Source organism: Camelus ferus, chromosome 8 (genome assembly GCF_009834535.1).
Source record: "Camelus ferus isolate YT-003-E chromosome 8, BCGSAC_Cfer_1.0, whole genome shotgun sequence".
Classification (NCBI taxonomy): Eukaryota; Metazoa; Chordata; class Mammalia; order Artiodactyla; family Camelidae; genus Camelus; species Camelus ferus.
This window is the reverse complement of record NC_045703.1, coordinates 7,617,499-7,641,218: the sequence shown is the minus strand read 5'-3', so window position 1 is coordinate 7,641,218 and position 23,720 is coordinate 7,617,499. Positions and strand designations below refer to the sequence as shown.

The 23,720-nt window shown below is 41.7% G+C and overlaps 2 long non-coding RNA genes across 2 annotated transcripts in view; both read left to right on the top strand.

Annotated features, from left to right (window-relative positions):
• The first annotated feature begins 7,260 nt into the window (after nucleotides 1-7,260).
• Nucleotides 7,261-19,756, top strand: LOC116665256. Its single transcript, XR_004321777.1, has 4 exons — nucleotides 7,261-7,677; nucleotides 14,759-14,894; nucleotides 19,343-19,457; nucleotides 19,615-19,756. It is a non-coding gene; the product is annotated as an uncharacterized LOC116665256 (long non-coding RNA).
• A 1,642-nt stretch (nucleotides 19,757-21,398) lies between these two features.
• Nucleotides 21,399-23,720, top strand: part of LOC116665255 — a 13,286-nt gene continuing 10,964 nt past the window's right edge. Inside the window, exon 1 of the long non-coding RNA XR_004321776.1 lies at nucleotides 21,399-21,426. This is a non-coding gene — a long non-coding RNA (uncharacterized LOC116665255). The remainder of the gene's footprint in view (nucleotides 21,427-23,720) is intronic.

The window sequence follows — 23,720 nt, the reverse complement described above, 5'->3', positions numbered from 1 at the left end:
CTAGTTTCACAATAGGATTTCTCGCAAATTAACTGTTCATTCTTTTCAAGAGAATGTGATTTGCCTCCTGGCATTACCAGTATGTTCTCTTATGAACTTATGACCTTACATTTGTTTTAAAAAATGTATAACTTATAATTTGTCTAAATCATATAAATCATTTTAAAGTATCTTACTAAACCTGAAATGTAAGCAGGTAAAAGTGTAACTTGTTTAACAAAACCATGCATTCTATTACAGTTTGATCTACCTTTGTGCTGTTAGGGAAACACTCTCATAAAACCAAAATGACAAAACAAAGTGATCAAAATCTACTTAGTAACAAATTAATTTTTCATTACATTTTTTAGATGTGCAAGAAGTGCAATTTGAAGGTGCTTTCTTACTTATCCTCTTTGTACATGCTGGTATTAGCTCTTGTTGAGCTGGGATATAAAAGTCTTCAGGCTGCTTCAAGGCCAGTTAACTCCGTTAAATCATACCCAGTTACGTAGTGAACTGAACCACTGCTGCCTGGGGCTGTCAGGGGCTGTGACAATTCAAAGATGGACAGAGGAAGAGAGAGAGAGATTGATTTTAATATGTCATTGAAGCATATTGTAAAAGTAAGCCAGTGTGATTTTCAAAATGGCCTTAAAATATTCCAAACTCAAGGAGTTTCCTTGCTCCTGCGTGGAAGGTGGCAGACTGGCAGCATTAGGGGGCAGAGAAAAGCCGATGCCTGTATTGTGTCCTCTAATAATACTGTTCTGCCTCTTTGGGTCATCTGTCCCTTAGAAGAATCCAGCTACTTGTTGTGAGGGGTGAGGGGTAGGGTGTGTGTGTGGGGGGGTGCAGGCGCGCTCTTTGCCTCCTCTTGTGCAGCATGATTTCACCTCTCACACCTGGGAAACCAAAGCAAAGGACAGTAACTCTCCCAAGGTCACCTGAAAAATTAGTGTTGTGGCCTGGGAGGTGGCGGTGGGGAGGAACAGAACCCAGTTGTCCCATCTCCAGCTTTGTGGTTGGGTACTAAATCATTTTCCTTCTCTTTTGGGAAAAAAAAATCACTAGAGGAGATGGTGGGGAGTGAGAGATTAATCAGATTTCCTCTTTTTTCCCCCCTTACCTCCTCTCCCCCTTAAGGAGATAAAAACTCTTGAAAGCAAAGGAGGTGTCCACTCTGCAGTTCTTAAGCTGGGTCCCCCAGCCACCGCGGCCCTCCACCCCCAACTCAAAGCAATCCTGACTCCCAGGTCCAACTGTGAGCCTGGGAGGTGAAGAGTGGTTAAAACTCAGCCCTCACCTCCAGCTGGTCCCCTCCCACCTACAGTCACTGCCTTGGCAAGCCAGCCCCTCTCCCCTCTCCCAGTTGGGCACACCCACCCCTGTTGCTACCTGGCACCGAGTGCCCAACTTTCCATTTGTATTGCCCACCTGCCAGCCCCGCTCAGCCTGCTAGCAGGAGCGGAGTGCAGCAGGCTCGCCTACCCTTGGCAGCCCCAGAGCAGTTGGGCTCAGTGAGGCAACTCCTTGGGAGTGCCCTGTTGGGGTGCCCTCTGCACTTTGCAGTGTCTTTCTCTCTGCCTGGGAGAAGGAGGAAGAGGATGTCTGGTCTGAGCTGGGAGGTGGAACAGCTGCTGCCACTGAAAAGGGAGAGGCAGGAATGATGGACACTTGGAAACCCCAAAGTGGCCACAGGCCTGCACGCAGGCTCCCTTCCAACTCCATGGGCAAAGTGTGGAAACAGCAGTTGTACCCTCAGTAAGCCACTTACTGCTACCACCAGTATCTTCAAGAGAAGGTAAAGGGATGCCGGGGGAGGGATCTGGGGGCAGTGCATGCGACTGGGCCTGGAGGGGCAAGCTGTGAGCCCCCGTGCCCTTGGTGGAGTTGATGGGAGACTGTGGCCCAGGGCAGCTGCTGCCCGTGGAGTGAAGTGCAGGGATTTGGTGACAGAAAGCTGCAGGGAGAGAGACTAGACAGGGAAGAGCCACAAACCCCATCCTGGCCCTGGTGGCGGAGAGGGTTGCAGGCCCAGCGGTGCCCCTCGCCCAAGGTAGGCTGCTTGGCCACCGATGCCTGGAGCCCGCCGGCAGGGCCTGCTGGCATTGTGGCTGTGCAACCCCTTCTCCTGGGCCTCGGTTGGCCTGCGGTAATTCTCAGCTTTCCTCAGAGTGGTGCGGAGTCTCTCACTCCCGGGAGGCCCCTCAGCCTCCTGTGCAGGATAACTGTGGCTGGAGGCAGGACAGGACTTTTCCCTCCCTGCCTCAGGCACCGCCTGCCTGCCTGTCCCCTTGTGTGGTGTGGCATTTCACCTGATTGCTGATTCTACTTCTATGCTGGTGTTTTGGGTAGGAAGGTGGCCAAAATTCACTCAGCGTTCATTGATGTCCTTTTAAATCTTCCCTGTAAGCTTTTGCAGAGAAGGGACAATGGGCAGATGTCAGTGCAGAGGAAGAAGTGACTTTGCATTTAGTGTAGAAAAGTACTACCTTGTATGTTTACCGCAGATGGATTTCCAATGGCGCTGTCTCAGAAATGGCCTTGGCACATTCTTAGGTAACACAGCGGGTGGCATGTAGTCATGACAAATTGCGACTGGCTTTCTAGGGACCCTGAGTACGTTGTTAATGGGCTTTCTTATTTTTACAATAAGAATTTGATGCCTCTTGAACTTACTAAAAAAAAAAAAAAAAAAAAAAAAAAAAGAGTCCCCGAAGAGTGAGTTTCACTGCCTTGGAAGCTGCTTCTACGTTTGTTCGGGAGGGGAAAGTTGGATGCACCAGTCCTCTTCAGTAATTAGCCTATCTGTCAGGACTCCAGGGCCCTTCTGGATCACAGAAGACTAGTTTGGACACAGTGCCTACACTTTCTCTGGGAGGCTGTAGTTGTGCCTTGCTTGCTGGCAGAGGGCATTTCTGGCCTGGTGCAAGACTCCTTGATGCAACCTTGCTAAGCTTGTCTTTCTTATAGTGTGTGTGGTCCATGTTCCGTACCTACACCATAGTTCTGTATTTGTCCACGTAAAAGGGACAGTTGTCAGCATAGAGACCAGAAATTTCTTAGCCCTCAAGGCCCTCATTTGTAACCTCTCCCCATTTTCAAGTTAGTTTGAGTGGCCAAAAAGCAGCAAGGTGGTAGCAGGAAAGACAGTCATTTCTGTGTGGTTGCCATTGTATTTGTTTTCAGGGTCTGGAGGGAGGTACTGGATTTCGGTGAGCTATATTGCAAGTGTAAAAGTTGTTCAAAGAAATGTTGAGATGTAATCCAGGCACTGTCTTTTAGATATATATGTTTAATGCACTTGTTTAAATTATGCAGCATTGGGTACCTAAAGCACAGCCTGTTCAACACTTAACTATATGAATAACAAGTAACAGGTGAAGGAGGAAAGAGACCGTGTGTCTGCTACACTCAACTTAGTAATTTTTATGTACCATTAGTATGTTAGAAACCAAATACATAGCATTTAATAGAGCTAATTTAATGCCATTTGGCTCTTTTTGCCCTGTAAATAATTGAAGAGAGAGACAAACAGCAGATTACTAGATCCTGCTCTAGTAATTAGGGTCGGATCCCAGAAAGCTTTAGGGCCCATTTAATAAAAGTGTGCTTCCTGCATAAAGCATTTAATACTGATTTGTGTTACGGTAAATAACATTCTCAAAACATATCTTGGTGTTTCTAGTATGGAATCTGAAATCCTATTACTCTGAATCTCTTTGTTCTGGAGAAAGACAGACCTATACAACATGGTACTCACATGACCTATACAACATGGTATTAAAGTTTGATAATTAAATCTAAATTCTCTATTGTAAAGTGTCTTGATTATCTCGCAGAGAGGCACCTCCTAAAATGTAAAGTGACTAGATCTAGATTTTGGGTAAGCACAGTTCAGAACACATAGCCCTTTTTTTCTGCCTTATCTAATCTAGCACTTGGTAGCAGGTATTGTGAGTTATTAAAAAAATAAAGAGATTTTGTTTGATTTGTAGTTAGTTTAAAAACAAGCACACTTATCCTGGCTATGTCCCAGAAAAAAATAATTTCCAAAAACTATGCATTCTTTCTGGTCCACAAAAAATAATTTATCCTGGATTGTCATTTTTATCCTCAAATTATCAGTCAAGGCAGTGATAAACACAGACACAGACACAGACACACACATACACACACACACACACACACACACACACACACGTATATATATTTTATATATATATGTGTATATATATGCTCAGTTAATGCCAACATGGGAATGGCCTCCCTCAAATCCATCAGTGGCCTCCCTCAAATCCATCTTCTTTCATTCTGTGGCATTTTGGGGGGAGGAAGAAAATTTGGTTTATTTTTCCTTTCTCTTTTTTATTGAAGTTTAGTCAGTTTACAATGCATGGATTAGAAAACAAGTAAATGTATGTATATGTATGATTGAGACATGCCGTACACCAGAAACCATTCTGTGGCACTTTAATTAAAAAGCTAATATTTTAAATTTCTGTTTACAAAGCTTGAGATGCAATCTGCCTGTTGTAGCCCCCTGTAAGGTGCAGTTCCTCATTGATTATTAGCACCCACATAATCCACTCCACAAGGCCTCAGAGGCAGTTTCCTGTCCCATCTGGGCTGCTTTAGAAGTAGTCCCTCCACTGCTTTGCACTGTTGTACCAAAATACTCTTTTCCCCACCCCTTCCCACCTGAAAGTCACTCAGCAGTGAGTGGGGCCCCTCCCAAAGGGCTTTTTTATTCATCCCCCTGTCTCAGGTGTTCAGCAGACCCACTCTGCTGATCCTGGAGGAATCCAGCAGAGTTTCTGTTTTCTCAGGGATCGCATTATATATCAGGGGTAGCCTTCTGGTGTCCAGCAAGCTGTTTTGTTTGTCCTCACAAGGTAGCACACGCTGTGTTTTTTAAATAAACTATTTGAGAATAGCTTTTAACTTACAGAAAAGTTGTAAAGATAGTACAGAGAGTTCTCACATTTGTTAACATCTCCCTATTGTTAACATCTTATGTTAGTCTAGTACATTTATCATAGCTAAATAAGCCAATATTGATACACTATGAAGTAAAGTCCTTACTTCATTCAGGATTTCTTAGTTTTTATCTAATGTCCCTTTTTCCATTGTAGGCTTCTAGCCAGGATCCCACATTGTGTTTAGCCATCATGTCTTCTTAAGTAAAAAACAAAAATAAAAGCAAACAAAAAACAAGTGTTACCTAATCTACCTAAAGAGTTACTAAACTGACTTAGAATCTGTTGTCTACAGTGATGATCCTTGCCTGGGTTTGTGTGTGTGTATGTTTTAACCTTCCTGAAATATGAGGTAGAAAACATCACTCTGTTTAAAGTACAGTGATGTGTTTGCTAGTCAGAGTTGTTTTGAAACTTCTGTTTGGAAGCGCTATCAAAAACGGAGGAAAGGCATGGTTGTTTACAAAGTGACATTTGACTTAAACTTGTGATCAAGAGATGGACGTGATTGTTTGAGAAACAGTAAAGATGAGATTTCTTTTCATCAGAAGGAATAGATACTAATGAAAATGGCACCTGAAAATGAGTTTTGTTTCCATGCTTTAATATGTTCACATATGTCAGATCATTCTTGTGTTAATCATCCAAGCAGTCTGTTTTGAAAAATCTTTGTAGTCATTTTTCTCTATAAAAATAGATTAGTTGCTTCTACATTTCATTAACAATCAACAAAAATCTGTGGAGCTGTTTTACAGCGTGTGACCATATAGGTATGCTTTGTGCTTTGGCAGAAAGAGGAAATTATTAGAAAAAGTAATACAGTCGTATTAAACATAAAGTAAAATCGAGAGTGGTATGGAAGGGCAGGACATGGGTAGAAATGAAGGAGACTGTGAAATTTTCATAAGGCCTTACTGTAGAGTCACATAGAGTTTGATTTGAGTAATCTGATTTTACATGCTTGTTGAGTTTTTTGTATTTCTGTCAGGATGGTCGTAACCCAGCAGGGTTCTCTTTTGTCACCTGACTCATTTATTCTAAGATGTAGGTTGTGTAGCTTTGTAAAATATAAGCACTGTTCTACAGTGAAGAAATGTTTGTTTCTAAAACACGTTTGTTTTAAAGCCATTTTTGTTTAGGTGTATGCCAAGAAACATACCTGAACCGAGCTTCAAAATCTGAAAAATGAGTACTATAATGTGGTATTCTATTAATATAGGCTGCTAGACAAAAGCAGTTTTTCTGAATTGAGTTTTTGGGTACATTAACATTTTGTTGAATTCCTTACATTTACTTAGCTATAGCCAAATGAATATTGTATCAGTCTGTTTTTCCAGGAGTTAAGGGTCATGATTTGATACCTGGAACTACTGAGTGTAAGAAGGCGGGTTGGAGGTACAGTAGCATTATATTAAGACTTGGGGTGCTTGTGTCTTAAGAAATAACTGTATTTGTGAGATGAATAAAGTTTTTTTAATTGTATCAATGCAGTAATGCAATTTTTTTGGAGTTGATAAATGCTTTATTTAATCAAATACATATTTTTCTTTGTCTCTTGTCTTTTTAAACTTTCAAAGGTTTGTTTAAATAGTTTGTAAAATAATGCATATCCTAATTCTACCTTTCTATTAAAGAATGAAAAATTCATCATTTATGAAAAAATTCATACGTGAAATAAGTCACACAAGACATATTTGTTAGGTTGCCAAACTCTAAAACACAGATACAGAGAAAATACACACTAGAAGTTCTTGTCCATTGCAATGGGCGAAACCACTTTCAAAATGTAACCTGTTCCTTATTTTATTTCCGGCAAACCAGTAAAATCACTTACGTTCATCTGATGGAACACTTATTAAAAGAGAAAAATTAAACAGTTTGGTAGGTGCTCCAGGATACTTCTCCCCTTCCTCTTGCCCACACACCCATTTAGACTGGCAAACCTATTTGTATTTTATGTCAGATTTTTTTTTAACATTTTTTACTGATTTATAATCATTTTACAATGTTGTGTCAAATTCCACTGTAGAGCACAATTTTTCAGTTATACATGAACATATATATATTCATTGTCATATTTTTTTCTCTGTGAGAGCTACCATAAGATCTTGTGTATATTTACCTGTTCCTTTTTTAAGCGAAGGCAGGGAACAGCGGGGGTTGCTAAATGTATCTCCTCCAGCCACGGGGATGAAGAAAACAGTTACTGCGGGCGGGGGTCTGATGGCCTGCAAACTACTGGAGCGGGCGCCTTGGCCGGGATCTGCTCCAGCGCGGAGAGGCGGGCGGTCTCCGGGGAGGGCCCGGGGGGCGGCCGCGGCCCACGGGAGATGGTGGAGGCGGCCGGGCCGAGTGCGAGCCTCCTGCGTCTGCGCGGGGTTGGCGGATCGCGGCCCCGCGCGGGCTTTATGGCCCAAAGGCGGCGGGTGTGTGGCGGCGGCGGCGGCGGCGGCGGCGGGCGGGAGCGCGGAGGAGGTGGTAAGACGGGGGGCGCTGTCACGGAGACTCAGGCCGCGGGAGACCCCGCCGCCGCGAGGCCACTGGGCTCCCCGGTCTCGGGGCGTGAGCGCGCCGACCGGGGCTCCAGGGCTTCACGCCGGGCGAAGGAGGGGGCCTGGCTACCCTTCAGCATTTTCCTGGGCCTCTCGCCCAGGCGGCGACATGACGTGCTCCAGAAAGGCAGTAGTTTACATGGTGAATACGCTTATTTCCCTAGGTGAGTGGGGTGTTGTGGCTGCCTGGGGTGGGGGTGGGGGGTGGAAGACTCGAGGTCATGGGGATGTTAGAATGGAGATGCACTAGAGTGAACTATGTAGCACCCTTCCCCTCAGATAACTATTTCTGAATTTCCGTAATACGTATTACTTTTTTACAAGTTGGGAGCCGAATCTTAAGCTACTAGAAGGAAACAGGAAAAGGTAAGTGAAGAGAAGTAGGAAAGTTTCCAAGCACTTAGTGTCCGTAACTAGATTATACCGTACCTGTTTGGGCAATCTTTAAATTTAAATACGGGTTATTTTTATGTCATACACTGTCATGATTTTTTTTTCACTTCACTGATATACTGCTCAGACTTTGCATAAAATTACCCCAGCTTCCTTAGTGAGTACTGGAATTTTAAATTATAGGTCTTTTAGCTAAAGACAGAGGCATCTTTTTGCCTTTTCTTCTTACTAAGGAGGGAGTTGCCAGATTAAAAAACGTTTTCTCCCTGTATCTGCTTAACCAGTGAAAATCGTGTGAGGAAGATCTAGAATGGAAGTAAAAATGATATGAACAGTTAAATACCATTCATTCTTTTTAGAGATGAGGAATTTCTTGTCTAGTTTGTTTGTCTTGTCTAGTTTGTTTGTTTGGATGCCCAGTTCCCTAACGTTTATTTTCCCCGAGCATGGTCTCCCTTTCCCTCAGTCTCTCTTCAAAGGATATGAAGCCTCCCTAGTTCCTGGCCTGATTCGCAGAACCATGTATGCTAATTAAATGCTTATTAGTGACATATTCAGAAGAAGTACATGCATAGATAGTACTTTTAGACCAGAAAAAAATTATAGACCAAAATCTACAAATAGAATAACCCAGATGAATTTTCTAATGAAATTTCCATGTAGTTTGATTTGTATTTGATGTATTTTGTGCCTGTAATGAAAACTTTCTAATGTTTTACCAAGTAAGAGCCTTAAAATGGAGCACATATCAGTTGTTCAGTGGTTAATGGAATCAGAAGTGCCTTTCTGTTCAATCTTTAGTGAAGAATATGGTGCCAAAAACCCCCTCATAGTATTATATGGAAGGCAGAATTGTTACAGTGATGAATTGGTGACTCACCCTGTCTTTGCCTCCTATTACTGGCCCCTAACAAACTTTTCCCTGCTTAATTTTCAAGAAAATCCCTTCTCAAAAAAGAAAGAAGGAAAGAAAAAATCCTTTTTCAGTGTATTTCAGGTGTGGAAAAACATGTATTCATTTAATGGATAATAACTAAAATATTAACTAGCACTGAGGTGTTCAGAATTATAATTCTCTCTCAGTTACTGAGTGTTGCGTAACCCTAAACATGACATGCAGCCATTTAGCTTTTTATTCTACTCATTGGGATATTATAGGAATAGGCAAGAACATATCAAATTGTTCCGAAGTGGAAGTGTTTTATTCACTGTAATATAGCTTATGCTAAAGAAAATGTAGTAATGATATGTCAGTGATTTAAATGTAGTGCCATAATATTTGGTATAAAATTAAACTGTATATTCAAAATTGAACTTTGGGCTCCGGGATTTTCTGTGGAATGAATGTGAATGTTCTGGTTTCTCTGCTGTATCATTTTAACAAGTAAATAGAAAAACCTGGTGGAGTTCGGCTATGCCTCATGAGAAGCACTCGGGTGATACAGACATTTACCAGTGGGACTTTGGGCAGATGCTACACAGCAGAATGTCTCCTTAGAATCGCGTGTGTTGAGCACATGTGCAGATTGGAGCACGCACACAGATTTGATAACAAACTAAATAACCTCTTAATCAGGAAGATATGTGGGGAAAAGTGTAAAGAGAATGGTGACCACTAAGCCAGCAAGTTAAACATGTATCTCGCATAATCAAATTCCTTACTTTTACTTAATGCATCATCTCAATAACATAATTATATGAATATTTAAAAATTTCCAATGAGCGTTAGAAGGTAACTGTGTCAAAGATGGTGAGAGAGACAAAAAGAGAGGGCAAAAGTCAACATCTGGATGTCCTTGGGGAGAAAATGTTGAGTCTAAAACTGAGCATTGTCATTTTCCATACATTGTCTTTTAGCTAATTCTTAAGTGGATGCATTTACCATTTTGGAGGATAGAAAACAGTCTTCTGGATGGTAAATATGAAAACCTAGATTCTAAAAGAGAGATTAGAGGTGAATATAAACAGTTAACTTGCTTAGAACTAAACACGCAGAATCGTCTGGTGGATGATTTCCTACGTTGACTGTACCATCTTTATTCCAAAATTAGGTTAAGTTTTAAGCTGGTAGTTTGTGAGAAATTGCTGAGGCTCATCAGGGCTAAAATACTAACTAATGGGTCCTATTTCCTGAGTGACCCCAGCGCTCCATTCTCTGCACTTGACTTTAGGAAAGGTTAGGGAGTCTAATATCTGGTCCGTGCTCTCCAGCTGCGAGGGAAGACAGAATGGACACAATTCAAGAAACGAGCAAAGGATCTTTACAAGTAGGTCACCCAGGAAGGCATCATATCAACCAAGGGTCTGAGTGACAGGAAGGCATTCGGATCTGTATGTAGGATTGAAAACACTGCTGTGTGTGTTGTGAGAAAAAGGAAAGTGCTAATAACAAAAGTTACAGTAAGCCTGGGAATTCTAGAAAAGAATTGGACTTTGGATTAATGCATGAAATTTTTTGAATTGTTATTCATCATTGTTTTGAAATTTTCTGCTGTGTAACCCTCTTATGAGTACTTAGAATTTCAGTGTTTTGTACTTTCTGTTAACTCTTCCAAGTTCCATATTCAATTATCTTACTTTACATTATTGTTTTCCAGTTTAATGCTTATAAATTTGCTATAAAGCCAACCTATTATGGGTCATAACAGGCTGAGAGTATAGTCCTTAAGTGGGGACATAATGGACATATAGAAATGTTACTTTTGTTGTTTAAATCATCTGAAGGGATGTTTATTTCTCCTAATTTAATACCCTTTGTTATGCTGCTAATAGCATCGTCATGTGCCTGCAGCCTACGTGGTGATAGTGAATCTTTGTGAGCTGGCATTTCTTCAAAAAATGCCGTTTATTATTATTCCTGGTCTTGTGTGGTTATGGCTTTTTATTCTCTTTATTTGGTCATTGTCTAGCTTTAATTCTTCTAAAATAAGCTGTCTACCTCTGCAGTGGAACTAAGTCCTTTAGGAGTCAGATCATTCTCTGGCCTCAGTGTGGGACACAGAACCCATCCCTGTGGTGGCTGCCCATTGAACAGCGTGTGCTGTTGGGCTGCTGGGTCCAGAGAAAAAGAGTGATTTCAGGGAAAGATTTTGTGCAACAAAACGGGCTCCTTTCATAGATACCCTAGATAATGTTTACTGATCAATGCATCATCTTCCCAGCTCCACGAGTATATGGGGCCGTTGTGCGTGATAGCAGTTTTCTTTTTTAATAAGTTGAAAAATTGGCTAATTAGAATGGGTGGAATTATGTGGATAGATCATGGAATACTGTGCCCTTGAGTTTCTTGGGGGGAAAATCAAAGTCACCAAAAATGAAGCTTAGGTGATAAACTTACATTTGTATTATACTTAAGCTCCTCAAATGACACTATACTATTTCTCCTATTTCCCCTGTTTAGTTCAGATATCTTTTTAAGGTCACCAGTTTAAGGCTTAAAATCTTTTTTATGATTTTTGAACATGGTGATCTTGAGAGTTATAATTAGGAGTATATTTGTGCTGGAGAACCTCTTAAACCTTTCCTTACTTGTAGAATAACAATGAAATATTCCACACTTTTGGCTCGGGGCTCACTGTTTTCCAGACTCCCCATATGGGTGTCCTCAGCCAGCTTGGCAGCTGCTCCCCCGTTCTCTAGTGTGTGTGGGTTCGTTCATTAGCAGCAAAGACCCTCATCACAGGGCCTGTGCCCTATCCTTCTTTTCCCCCAGCCCCTGCCCCCAGCACAGTGCCTGGGCATGAGAGAAACAAGATAAATGCATGTGGACCTACAATGAGAAAGAATACGGAAACGAACGTATGTAGGTTTATGTGTAACTGAAACATTATGCTGTACACCAGGAATTGGCACAGTAATTTAAAAACAGGGTAAATGCCTGTTAGGTTAGTGACTATGTGTTGCCCCACAAACGATGGTGCTGTGTTTCAGGTTATTTCACCTCGCTCTGCAGTCAGTGTTACGCATCTTCCTGGGCTTGTGCTACTACAGTAACGCTGCGGACACTAGAAACACGATAGTTGCTTCATGTTTTCTTGCTGGGGAAGAGGCTGCAAATTGCTTTCAAAGTTCGGATTTTGAGACCTGAACAGTCTTCATCCATGTTAATGATCTCCCTGTTACTTGTATCCTGAAGGCAATCATGTGCATGTGACATGTTGGGGCAGTTGCTTGTCACCGCCATCTCCGCCCCTCTCAAACCTACCTCGCGTCCTAATTTGCCCCTGAGCCTCTGCGTTTCTGCTGCATGTCTCACATTTCTAAGCTGTATTACATGACCCAGATCCACTTTAAAAGAATACTTTTCCCAAATCTTCCCGTCATTGTGTGAGATACCACAAATTTGACTTCTTTCCTTTCTTTTTCTAAATCCCTCTCTTTCCCCCTCAAACTTCCCTCCTCCGTTGTATTCAGTACATCTCCCCTGCTGTTGGCAGGGTCTTCTTCCAGAATTTATGCTATTTGCATACTTAAAAATGCTCTCCGTGTCCCTGTTGTGGCTGAAGGAAACGTAAATCTCTGAGGCTGTCAGCTCAGGGGCTTCACGGCTGAGCCCTCAACCGCCTCCCTGGTCTCTTCTCCACGTGCCCTCCCAGACACCGGAGGCTTCCCTGCACTGGTTTGTCTAGTTTTCCTGGACGCACCATTCCTTCCACTCTCCTAGGTGTCGGCCAGGGCTGTTCTCTGTGCGGAGCACTGCACAGCCATTCTTTACTGGGAAAGGTCCTCTTGACCCTTCATGGCACAGGGCTCACAAGTGATACCTGAGCCCAGCTCCCTCTGGGAAAGTGGGACACTTCCTTTCTGGGCAGTCAGTGTACTTGGTTCATATTCCTGTTACCATGTTTATCAAGTGTACAATGAGTTGTAGGATCTTTTTTAAATTATAAAAGCAAGAGATGAGTTTAAAAGTTCACATGATACAGAAATGTGTACAGTAATGAAGAGAATGCACACAATTTTGCAACATCTTTCACTTCATGATGTCTCACGGGCATCCTGTGTCAGTTTCTATGTGTCTCTTTTTTTCTGGGTATATGATATTTTATGGTATGGGTGTGCCATGGTTTACTTAACTATTTCCCTGTTGGTAGACATTGACTACTTCCAATTTTTATTTATTATTTTACACTACATACATGTATACAATGAACGCCTTTGCAAATAGATCCTTTTGCACGTGTGACTGAATTTCAGTAGAATAGATTCCCAGAAGTAAAACTGCTGGGTTGAAGAGCATCTTTAATCTTGGTAAGGGCTCTCCAGTTGCCTCCCAAAGACACTAATAGTGGCCTCTCCCCCTAGTAGGATATGGGACTGTATCCTTGTCCTTTAGCCGTTTCCTCTTGTTTCATGCAGGGCTTGTGTATTTCTTGACTTTATTCCCAGGTACGCAATCATTTTATAAAATGTTAACACGTGGACCTTTTTCTATAACTTTCTTTAAAGTTTGGAATTGATAGTGTATAGGAAAGAGTTCATTTTTGTATACATATCTCGTACCAGTTACCTTTTGTTTACTCTTGTTATGTCAAATAGCGTTTAGTTAATTCCTTTGGATTTTCTGGGTAAGCAAGTATTTGTTTTCTAGTATTTGCAATTCTTTCTTTTTTATTCCTTTATTAATCAGTTTTTAAACATCGATAATAGATATTTAATTTATCAAATGTCTTTTTGGCACTCAAGGTGATAGTACATTTCTTTCCTAATTTTTTAATATGAAACATTCTTTCCAAATGTTGAAACGTCTTTGCATTCCTGGCTGAAACCTGATTCATCAAATTATCCTTTTAATATGCTTCCATTTTGAATGTGCTCATGTTTAACTTCAAACATTCTCCACTATTTTTTCCGTTGTAATGATTTTCTTGTATTTGCCCCATTTGGATATGGGCTCTTTGAGAACAGGAACCATCAGTGTAAATCACCCTTCACCTCACAGAACACCTGGTACACAAAAGATTCTAAAGCTACACCTGTTTTTGTGCTCTGAGATCCGGGATTCAAATCCCAGTTCTACCCTTTACTAATGGTGTGGGTGGGTCACTTAACATCAGTCTGTTTTGCCATTTGTAAATTGCAGTATCACTGCCTTAAAGGGTCTATGTAAACTTTAAATGGAAGAACACCTGTGAAGTATGTATTACAGTGTTTAGAGCATTAAAAAGTAATTGAAGTTCACTTCCTTTATTTTTTCCTTTGATACAGAAAAGTAACCTTAGTTTATCTGTCATGGGACTTAGCAGGGCAATGCAAGAACGTTGCCAGTGGAGGAGACCCTGGGTGATGCTGCACCTCCACGCGTCACCACAGAAAGGCCGGGCTGACAACAGCCTCCTTCTGACCCCTGTTGTCACACAAATGCTTGTGAGGCATGTGGAAAGTGCTAACTAAAAACTGGCACATGCCACCTGCCTCTCCAAGGATCAGATCAGGTTGGCACTCGCCAGCTAACTCTGCTTGGAGTCAATCATGAGCCGCTGCCACCGCTGACCTCTGACACTCTGTGAGAGGAGTTCAGGACGGAGGTCAGGAGTGAGGCACTCTGTGCTCTCTGAAATCTGGCTGAACAGGCCTTCAGACAGTTAGGTATTTTCAGGAGAAGATTTTATGGCCCAAAGTCTAACATCTCATATCTAGAAAAGTACAAAAATCATTGACGGTGACATCTGCTCCTCGTGACCAGCAGCAGCCTCTGTCTCAGTGTGTGCTTGACTGCATGTGCCCCCTTCACTGAAATCCTGTATGACACTGAGTTTTCCCTTTGCCTCTTTGGAAGAGTTTCTCAGAGCTTTCATTTTGCCGCCAATATAACTTAACCCAGAACTCTCACATTGTGTGACTTTATTTCAGTCGACAACGGGAATAAACTGAAGGGTGAAGAGACAGAAAGAGTTATCGGGGGGTGCTCTCTGGGGGACAAGGCCCTCAGCATCCTGAAGCTTCACGCCACTCCATGACCAGTCACATGCCAACACGTCTTTGTCGGGTGAGTCTAAATTCTTCAAATGTCCTGAACCAGCCAGCCAACTAGCATCAACATTTGAAAGGAAAGCAGTGTGGCCCAGAAGCAGTGGCAGAGATCTGGGATGCCTGGGGCTGGCACGTGCGGGTAGGGCGTGCTGGGCCTCAGGGCCTCTGAGCGCACGGGCAGGGGCTCGGGGTTCCGAGGCGCACGGGCACTGCATCGGCGTTGCTAGGCTGCGGTTACTGTGTACGGATAGAGTCCAACGGACACAGCTTCCCAGCCAGACCCCAGTGGTGGTGGAAAGCCTACTCGTGGAGATGATGAGCCGATTTTTTTGCGTTTGCCGTGCGAACTGTGAGTCACCCGTGGGCTGTACCATCAGCCCTGAGAGAGACCGCAGGAACTCACAGCCTGGCTACCACATCCGCAGGAGAGACTTAAAAAAAATCCACAGAGCTGCCTGTGTTGGAGATGTCAGGAAGGTCCAGCGAGTACTCTTCCTGAGGCAGAATGGCCTGGACGAGCCTGATAGAAAGAACAGGTCACAGGGGTGGCGGGACAAGGTGGGGCGGGTCTGGGAGGGGCCAGGGGCCCGGGGCCTGGCCCAGCTGTCAGTTTCCCTCCGAGGCTCCTGGAAACCAGTGTGGGGTCCAGTGCCCAGCAAACTTTATAGGCTGCTAAAGCTTGAACTGGTTTTGGACCCACTCATATTTCCCCTTAGAGAGCAGTTTCCTGACAGTTTTTCAGTGACTTAACTGTATGGCAGTAATAATATAAACCAAATTCAACATAAAGGTAAAATGGAATCTTATTTTGAACGTACACTTTTATATACAGGAAAGTGTGTAATGAGAAAAATAATTCCCATGATAGATGCGCCTTTGGGATAAAACTTATTGGGATAAAATTCAAGATCCATTTTATATCAGTGTACACGTTTGTACATATGTTCTCCACTGAAGGACCTTAAAGGACAACTTTGAAGTGGGGAGACAGCTGTGCTCTTGAACAGGTGGACTCATTTTCTCAAAGTGTGTGGTCTTCCCATATTTATTGAGTTTTCCATAAACCAAGTGAACATATCAGAGTTTTTAAAAACTTTGAGTTGCACATGCTGTTTTGAATTCTTGTGATGAAATTCAAATTTCTGTGTAGTAGACAAAGACAAAGCTTTGCCGTTCTAGATATCAAAATGTGCTGTAGATTTGCACAGATTACGGCTTTACCAACAGTTGAGAAAACAGATAAATGAATGGAACGGAACATGCCCAAACACCGAAGTCTATGTAAGACTTTAGAACTTGTTACTGATGAAATTTCCTATAAGGAAAAGAGGAGTTATTCATGAATGGTGGAGAAATAATCAATTTGGAGAAAAGTAGCTAGGTTTTTATCTCACAAACAAGTGTCAGATGTATAGATTAACATTTTCAAGTATTCAAAGTGAGAAAAGTACCGGAAGAAAACATCAATTCCTGTCTATACATTTTTTATGCTGACAAAGACATTCCTAAGAAGGACTTCAAAAGCAAGAATTCTGGAGGTTGATTTAACAACATAAAAAAAAAAAAAGAAAACCCTGTAGATCAGAAAATAAGATTAACAAGAGGAAAAACAATGTGCTTTTAAAAGATGTGCAGTGTATTTGTGTCAGATGAAATCTTCATTTTTACTGACAAGTCTTTGAGAGCAACAAACAAAAAATGCCTCTGATTTGAAATTGTTCAAAGTACTTTTTTTTCCATATCTATAGGTGACCAATAGATAATAGGGAAAATATTTAATATCTCTGGTCAGAAAAGGAATTTAAGTGAAAAATGAAATATCATTTTCCTTTCAAAAATTCCTCAAGATGAAGAGCAGTGGTACTTTTACTGCTGATTTAAGTTTAAGTTACTTTTGAGTTTTCAAAGAGATAATTTGCTGATGATAAGTACTACATTAAAACATGTATATTTCCTTTACACGTGAATGCTGTTTGTATAAGTGAGAGATAAATAGAGCTAAATTAGATATAAATGACATACAACTTACTTTTCTCAAGGACTACCTAAAACAGCAATGTATAAAGGAAAACTCACAAAAGATTTTTAAAATCAATTGCAGTGCATTTGGTGTGAGTCAGTCTTTGACCATGGAAGGCGGCATAGATCCTAGATGTATGTTCCCTTGCAGAGATCACCTTTTGAAAATCACTGAAAAACAGAAAAAAAAAATCAATTTTATTATATATAAACAGAAGAAGGCTATGGTTTTCTCTTAGCCAAAACTAGGTACAGAAGTGTGATAAAAATATAGTTCTGGGCATTTGCATTCTATGTGAAGATTTTCCTTCTAATAAAATCTGATTTCTACAATGAAGCAGTAGAAAAATTCTAGAAAATGTTTTATTATGAATGAAATACTCCTGGGAAAGAGCAAGAATATGAATCTTGCACAGATAAAACTAATTTCTAACTTTCTGTTTTGTAAATTTTTTTGAGGATTTGAATCTCGAGACGTCTAGCCTCTTCAGAAGTAAAGGGAATCTTGTTATCTGTGCTTGTAGGTTTCACTAGGAATATATTATATGCCCATGTTTTGGAGTATATGTAGCTTTATTATATATTGCATGTTAATGATTATAGAGTAATCATTTTACTTTACATTCTTATGGAAATTAAAAATAGTAAATATAAATGAGTATTAGTGTTGCAAAAGTTTGTAAAATTTTAGGTGTGTCCTTATGACAAGAAAGTCAAAAATAGCAATGTCAATGAGTGTTCCTATTGCAAAAGTATTGCTTTCCTTTATAAAACATTTCCTAAAAAAGATTGAACTCTCCAAGATATTTATTCATTCTTTCAATCCATTTATTCCTCAACTGTAACCTGAATACTATGATGTAGTAGACATAAACTTCATCTGTCTGTCAGAACCCTTTCCTCCTTAAAAACTCCATGTTGCTTCCTCGGAGCAAGATGAGAACTTTAAAACTGAAATATTAAGACTTCATTTTGGTTTAAGCCTTTCCTCCCTTCCTTCAAACAAAAGTGTGCCTGAAGGTAGGAAACTGTAAAAGCTAACATTTACCTGCCCCTTTGAACATTTAGAGTAGTATATAATTTTGATATTGATCATTGGAAATTTTGCATTCATACAATGTACAAATCTAAATATTGAATAAAAGAAGCCATCCTGATTCAGTTGAACCCTGAATTTCCTTTGGCTGAAAGTTTCTTGAAAATCAGAGTAAGAGTTCCATTTTCAAAAATTCTTGTTTTGTTTATTTGAGTTCTCTTTCCCTGTAATGCTTTTATTTTATGATTTTTTAAACTGAAGTTTAGTTGATTTACAATATTGCCTATCATGTTTTTAAGATCTAAAGTTGATTTAAATGCCACCCATGTGACAAGAAGTGCACTAGACCTGTGGCATAGACCATTATTGCACTTACTGGAAGACACCATAGGTTGTCAAATGCCCCACTATTTTATGTCCCAATAAGGAAATTTGTTAAGTGCTGCCAGCTCCCAGATACAGAGAACAAACTAGTGGTTCACAGTGGGAAGAGGGAAGTGGGGTGGGGCAGTATAGGGGTAGGGAACTTAGAGGCACAAACTGTTAGATTTAAAAGAAGCTACCAGGATATATTGTACAACACGGGGAGTATAGCTACTGTTTGATAATAACTCCAAATGGAGTATAACTTTGAAAGGTTGTGAATCACTGAATTGTACACCTGTAATTTCTGTCACCGTGTTATACATCAACTATACTTCCACAACAATAAAAATGCAACTGGAGACAAAAAGATATTCCAATAATTAGGCCAACAGGAAAAGTGAGAAACAGTTTTAAAAAATACTACCAATTATGGTTGTAAGACATGATGAATTTGAAATTGCCTTCCCATGCCAGAGATGTTAAACTGTGAGAAAATGAGCATCTTAGAATCATTGAAGTCCAGTGTTCTCTCTGATCCTTACAGCAGCAAAGTAGGTGTGATACCATTTTACTTCATTGAAATGCTGTCTTTGTAAAATAGTAGTAAGAGTCATGATTATATTGTCAGACAGCAACTGAGCTGTTACTTGTGCAAGGAACTGTTGTAAACACTGTGCATAGATTTTCACTGAAGCCTCACAGCCGTGTCCTGTGAGATAACTCCTACTTCATCCCTGTTTGGTTGATGAGGAAATTGAGGCACAGAAAGGCTAAGTGGCAGCTAGTAAGTGACAGTTAAAGTAGAAGTCCGGCCCAAGTTGAGCTGAATCTCAAGGTCATGCTTACTATTCAAACAGGTTGTTCTTCCTTTAATGTGGTGAGTAGTGAGAGCTTATAAACAGTGTTCTTCCTGCATAAGGAAACTGAGTATTTCTTTTAAAGGGGTAGGAAGAGCATGCTATTGAATGTTTCCAATGACATGAGTAATGGTATGTTTGAACTAGTAAGCTCTAATGTCCTAAAAAGTCATCTCCCATTCATAGGACGGCCCTCCATTTGGCCTCTGCCAATGGCCACGGAGGCGTGGTGACTCTTCTTCTGGAGCGAGGCTGCCAGGTCGATGCGCAGGACAGGAAGAAAAGGACGGCGCTGATCAAGGTGAGTAGCAGCCAGCCGTGCCCACATGAGATGGATTCGATGTAATGACTTAGAACTGAATTGATCTGGTTTAAGTATAATGAACCACTGGGACTTGTGGCATGTTGACTTGGAATTCCTGGCACTTACAGTCTGTTTCTTGGCATGATACCGACAGGCCGTACAGTGCGAGGCGGAGGAGTGCGTGGACATCCTCCTTAAAAGTGGAGCGAACGTCAACGCCGCAGATGTGCTTGGCAACACCGCGCTCCACTACGCGGCACGCCTCGACACCGCGTCTATCGCGGAGAAGCTGCTGTCCCACGCCGCTGGACATGGACGCGAAAAACCAGGTATAGCTCCACTCGCTTTCTTGACAAACTATTTCAAATACAGGTTCTTTTGTAGCCACAGGTGTTTTATTTCTAATACATGTACCGAATAGACTACATCAGGCCCTGTTACCATGGAAACAAGTCCAAAGCCAAGGCCAGGGGCCAGAGAAAGGTGACACCCACAGGAAAGGCAGAGCTCTGTCGCCCAGCACCTGTGCTACCCTGGAAGGAACAGCTCCCCATTAGGAAGCGCTTGGGAGTGGGTGGTAGGTTCAGAGGCCACAGAAGATGAAGGCCTGGGGGAGTGAAGTGATGATGGGGGCTGGCTGCCTTCAGAGGCGGGGTGGCTACTGGGGATGGGTGGGAGGAGGGAGACCCAGTATGCAGCAGGGGAACTGGGTGAGTGCACATGGGCAGGGGAGGCAGCAGGCCACAGGCCCTGAGCACCCCAGGACCCCCAGTAATAGGATCAGGACAAGTGAGGTCAGGTCGTGTTTGACAACCAGCAGGGGCATTCACTGGTGCTGGTGGCCACGCGGCCCACCACGTACACCTCAGGGTCTTCCGTGCTCAGCCTGGTGCAGCTCCTCAGCGGGGCTGTGGCTCTGTGTGGGCAGCAGGTGATGGCAAAGCTGGTCCGCCTGCTTTTCCTCCGGGACATCCGTTACCTCCCGCCACTGCAGCCCTGCCAGGAATGCCCTCCACTGACATAGTAGGTTCAGTTTTACGTATTATTGGAGGTGCAGGCACTTCTTGAGTGAAAATATTTGGAAAGAACTTAATTGTCTAAGATTTCACTTTGAATAATGAGATTTCCAAAGAAGCATTAGAAGGTGCAGCTTTCTTTTATTTATGGCAGATATTTGTGCAAACGTTGCATTTGTTGCAGGTAAAAAAAAATTCTTTTCAGTTTTTACCCACTCACATTTTTTTCTGATTGGTGTAAAAATCGAAGAAAGCAAAACTTGCCTTGGAAATAGACTTTGTCTTAACACTGAAGCAAAACAAAAACGTCTGACAGTGTAATCAACTCCTTGCTGCTATGGACAAGTTTCTGTTTTATTAAAACAAAGAATTTATCTAAAACTGATTTCTGTCTCATTGCCCAAGGCTTAAGAGGAAATAAAAGGAAACAGACTATGGACTGAGCAGCTGAAACATGCAGGCTAGTGTGGAAGTTGGGCAACTGGGAAATAGCGAGAGGAGGTTTTTGTTTTCCTTCTGTTGATGTAGTTGGGCAAGCTGCTCTTCACCTGTCGGGGAGAAACACTGTCATCTTGGGAAAGAGTGTGAGTGAACTGTACACTTGCCGAGACATCAGTTTTACGGGGACTCTGAGGAAATGACACTGGTGGTGAACGGGGGGTGAGTAAGTGGGAAATAAGAGAGAAGAACAGATAATGAACTGGCCCAGTGTCCTATTCTGGCAGAAACAGCCACTTAGATAAGAGTCTAGACTTGGCTGTCAAATCTAGGATGTCTTGATGGGAAGTAAAGAAGGCAGAGCTAATGAAATCAAGTTGCTTCTGAATTGAGTAGTCCCTGTTGTACTGCTGTCTACCCAGGAGAATGAAATGCAGTTTTGTTAAGTGACTTTTATGTCTCAACTTTTCTTTGTGCAAATCCTCAGATGAGAGAAGGAACTGGCCACGTGGGTAAGCGATGAGTCCGAACTGGTCGGTTGTCTCCTGTGCGAGTTCTCAGCTAAAATCGTGCCAGTGAACCACAGTCACCTGGCAGCATTTCCAAAAATGTACAAGCCTAGGCTGTCCCCTGAAGATTTTGAGTGAATAAATGTAGTAAGGCCTGGACACGGGTAGTTAGAAAGATTTCCTTGAGATTCTGATACAACCCTTGGGTGAGAACTGTTGAATGGCTACGTGTAATATATGTCAGTTCACAGCTCTCGAAAAGAAGGCCTCTCTAGAAGAGTGGGAGTTTCACAGATGTGGCTTCCTTTAGTGCTCTCCTTTCCAGCCACAGAAGCCTGACTTTTATCCATCTCTACTTCTGTGCTTGACAAGTTAAAACGAGTATTATTGGCAGTGTCTGTGGGCTTGAAGAATAACTCCTTTTTCCTTCCAATCACTGATCATTCAGTGGCACTCAAAGAGTCTTAGAAATTTGCTTCTGGTGAATGATTTAATAAGTAGAGCCCTTTAAGGATTTTGCACCTTTTGTTACCAACCAAGGCATTAGGCCAGCAGGGTTTCCTGAGTGCAGTAATAGTAAATCATGACCCTTCTGTTGGTTAAATCTGTGTGACCGAATCTTGCAATATATCTGTTAGATTCACTGAGCGCCTGCATCATTAAAATGGTGGGTTTTTTTTAAAAATTGCAGTATACTTGATTTACAGTGTTGTGTTAGTTTCTGCTTTATAGCGGTGATTCAGTTATATATATATACACACACACACGTTCATATTCTTGGCCACTTTGGTTTACTACAGGATGTTGCATACAGGGCCTTGTACTGTATAGTGGGACCTTGTCATTTATCTATTTTATATGCAGTAGTTTGTATTTGCTACTCCCAAACTGCTAACTTACCCCTCCTCCACCACCTTTCCCCTTTGGTAGCCATCAGTTTGTTTTCTACATCTGTGAGTCTGTTTCTGTTTCTTCAGGAAGTTCATTGGTGTCATAGTTTGGAGTCCACATATTAAGTGATATCACCTGGGGTTTGTCTTTCTCTTTCCAACTTACCTCATCCAGGATGGTAATCTCTAGACCCATCCATGTTGTTGCAAATGGCAGGATTTCATTGTTTTTATGGCTGAGTAGTATTCCATTCTATATGAATATACCATGCAAGATGGCAGTTTTAAACATCAAAACCCAGGAAGTTACTAACAGAAGGGCATTGTTTTAATAATGTAGTTTCAGCCATCTTATGAACTAGAGATCCATGTGATTAACAATAAGGGAGACTGAGATACAGATTGTAGTCTGAGAAGGCATAGGAAAGTTCCTAAAGTGGGTATTATGAGTCTTAACAGCACTTTTTATGACATGTTTGGGCCCAGTTTTTTTTTTTTTTTTTCTTGGTAGGACACATGATACTAAAGGAAGGAAAGGTTTTACATCCAAATATTTGCTTTATACCCAACTGTTTGGAAACACAGCAAACATACAAACACAAGTGGGCTATAGACGAAACATTCCCGGATATATTCAGTTGGCCTCCACACATTGAGTCAACATTTAAAATTTAGGAGACTCATGCAGAAATCTACATTTCAGACTTCAACTAAAGGAACAAATCTAGTCCCCCATGAGCCCAGGCTCCCATGTGGTCTGCTGTGCAGAGGCGGCCCCTAGTCAGTGGGGGGTGTGTTCTCCACTTTGCTGTCCTCACCTGGGACCTTCACTGAACGTGGGTCCCCTACTTTGCCTTTGTAAGGCATTTGACTTGATAATTCCTGGTTTTATAGTATATTTTGATATGACTTTGAGATTTAAAGGCAGTGTATATTAAATTTATAATCTATTTCATATTGTTATAATAATCTCATGCACGGGATTGAATTTTTCAAATTAGAACTTATAAGTTGATTTTAAAACAAACTTTTTTTTTCATGAATATGCAAATAATCATTCCTATCAGAATGTCTGTAAACCTGATGAGGTTGGTCGTGGTCATAGCTGACAGGTTATGCTCACGGCAGACGGTGCTGTGTGGTGTAGTTGTGTTGTTTGTTGTGTGTGTGAGTCTTTCTCCTCCGCGGGGCTCCTTAGAGCTGCGCTTGACTCAGTAGCTACATGGCTCCCTGCAGAGCAGCGCTGAGAGCACTGAGCGCAGTCACAGAGCAGTAAGGGGGCGACAGAAGGCCTGGCAGAAGCAAAGGTTCTTGGAACCAGTAAGTGCTTGAAGTGAGTTTTAGAGAATGACTTCACGGTGAACTTTCTGAAGAGCTCAAGGAGGAGTGTTTTAAAGAGTAGGAGCC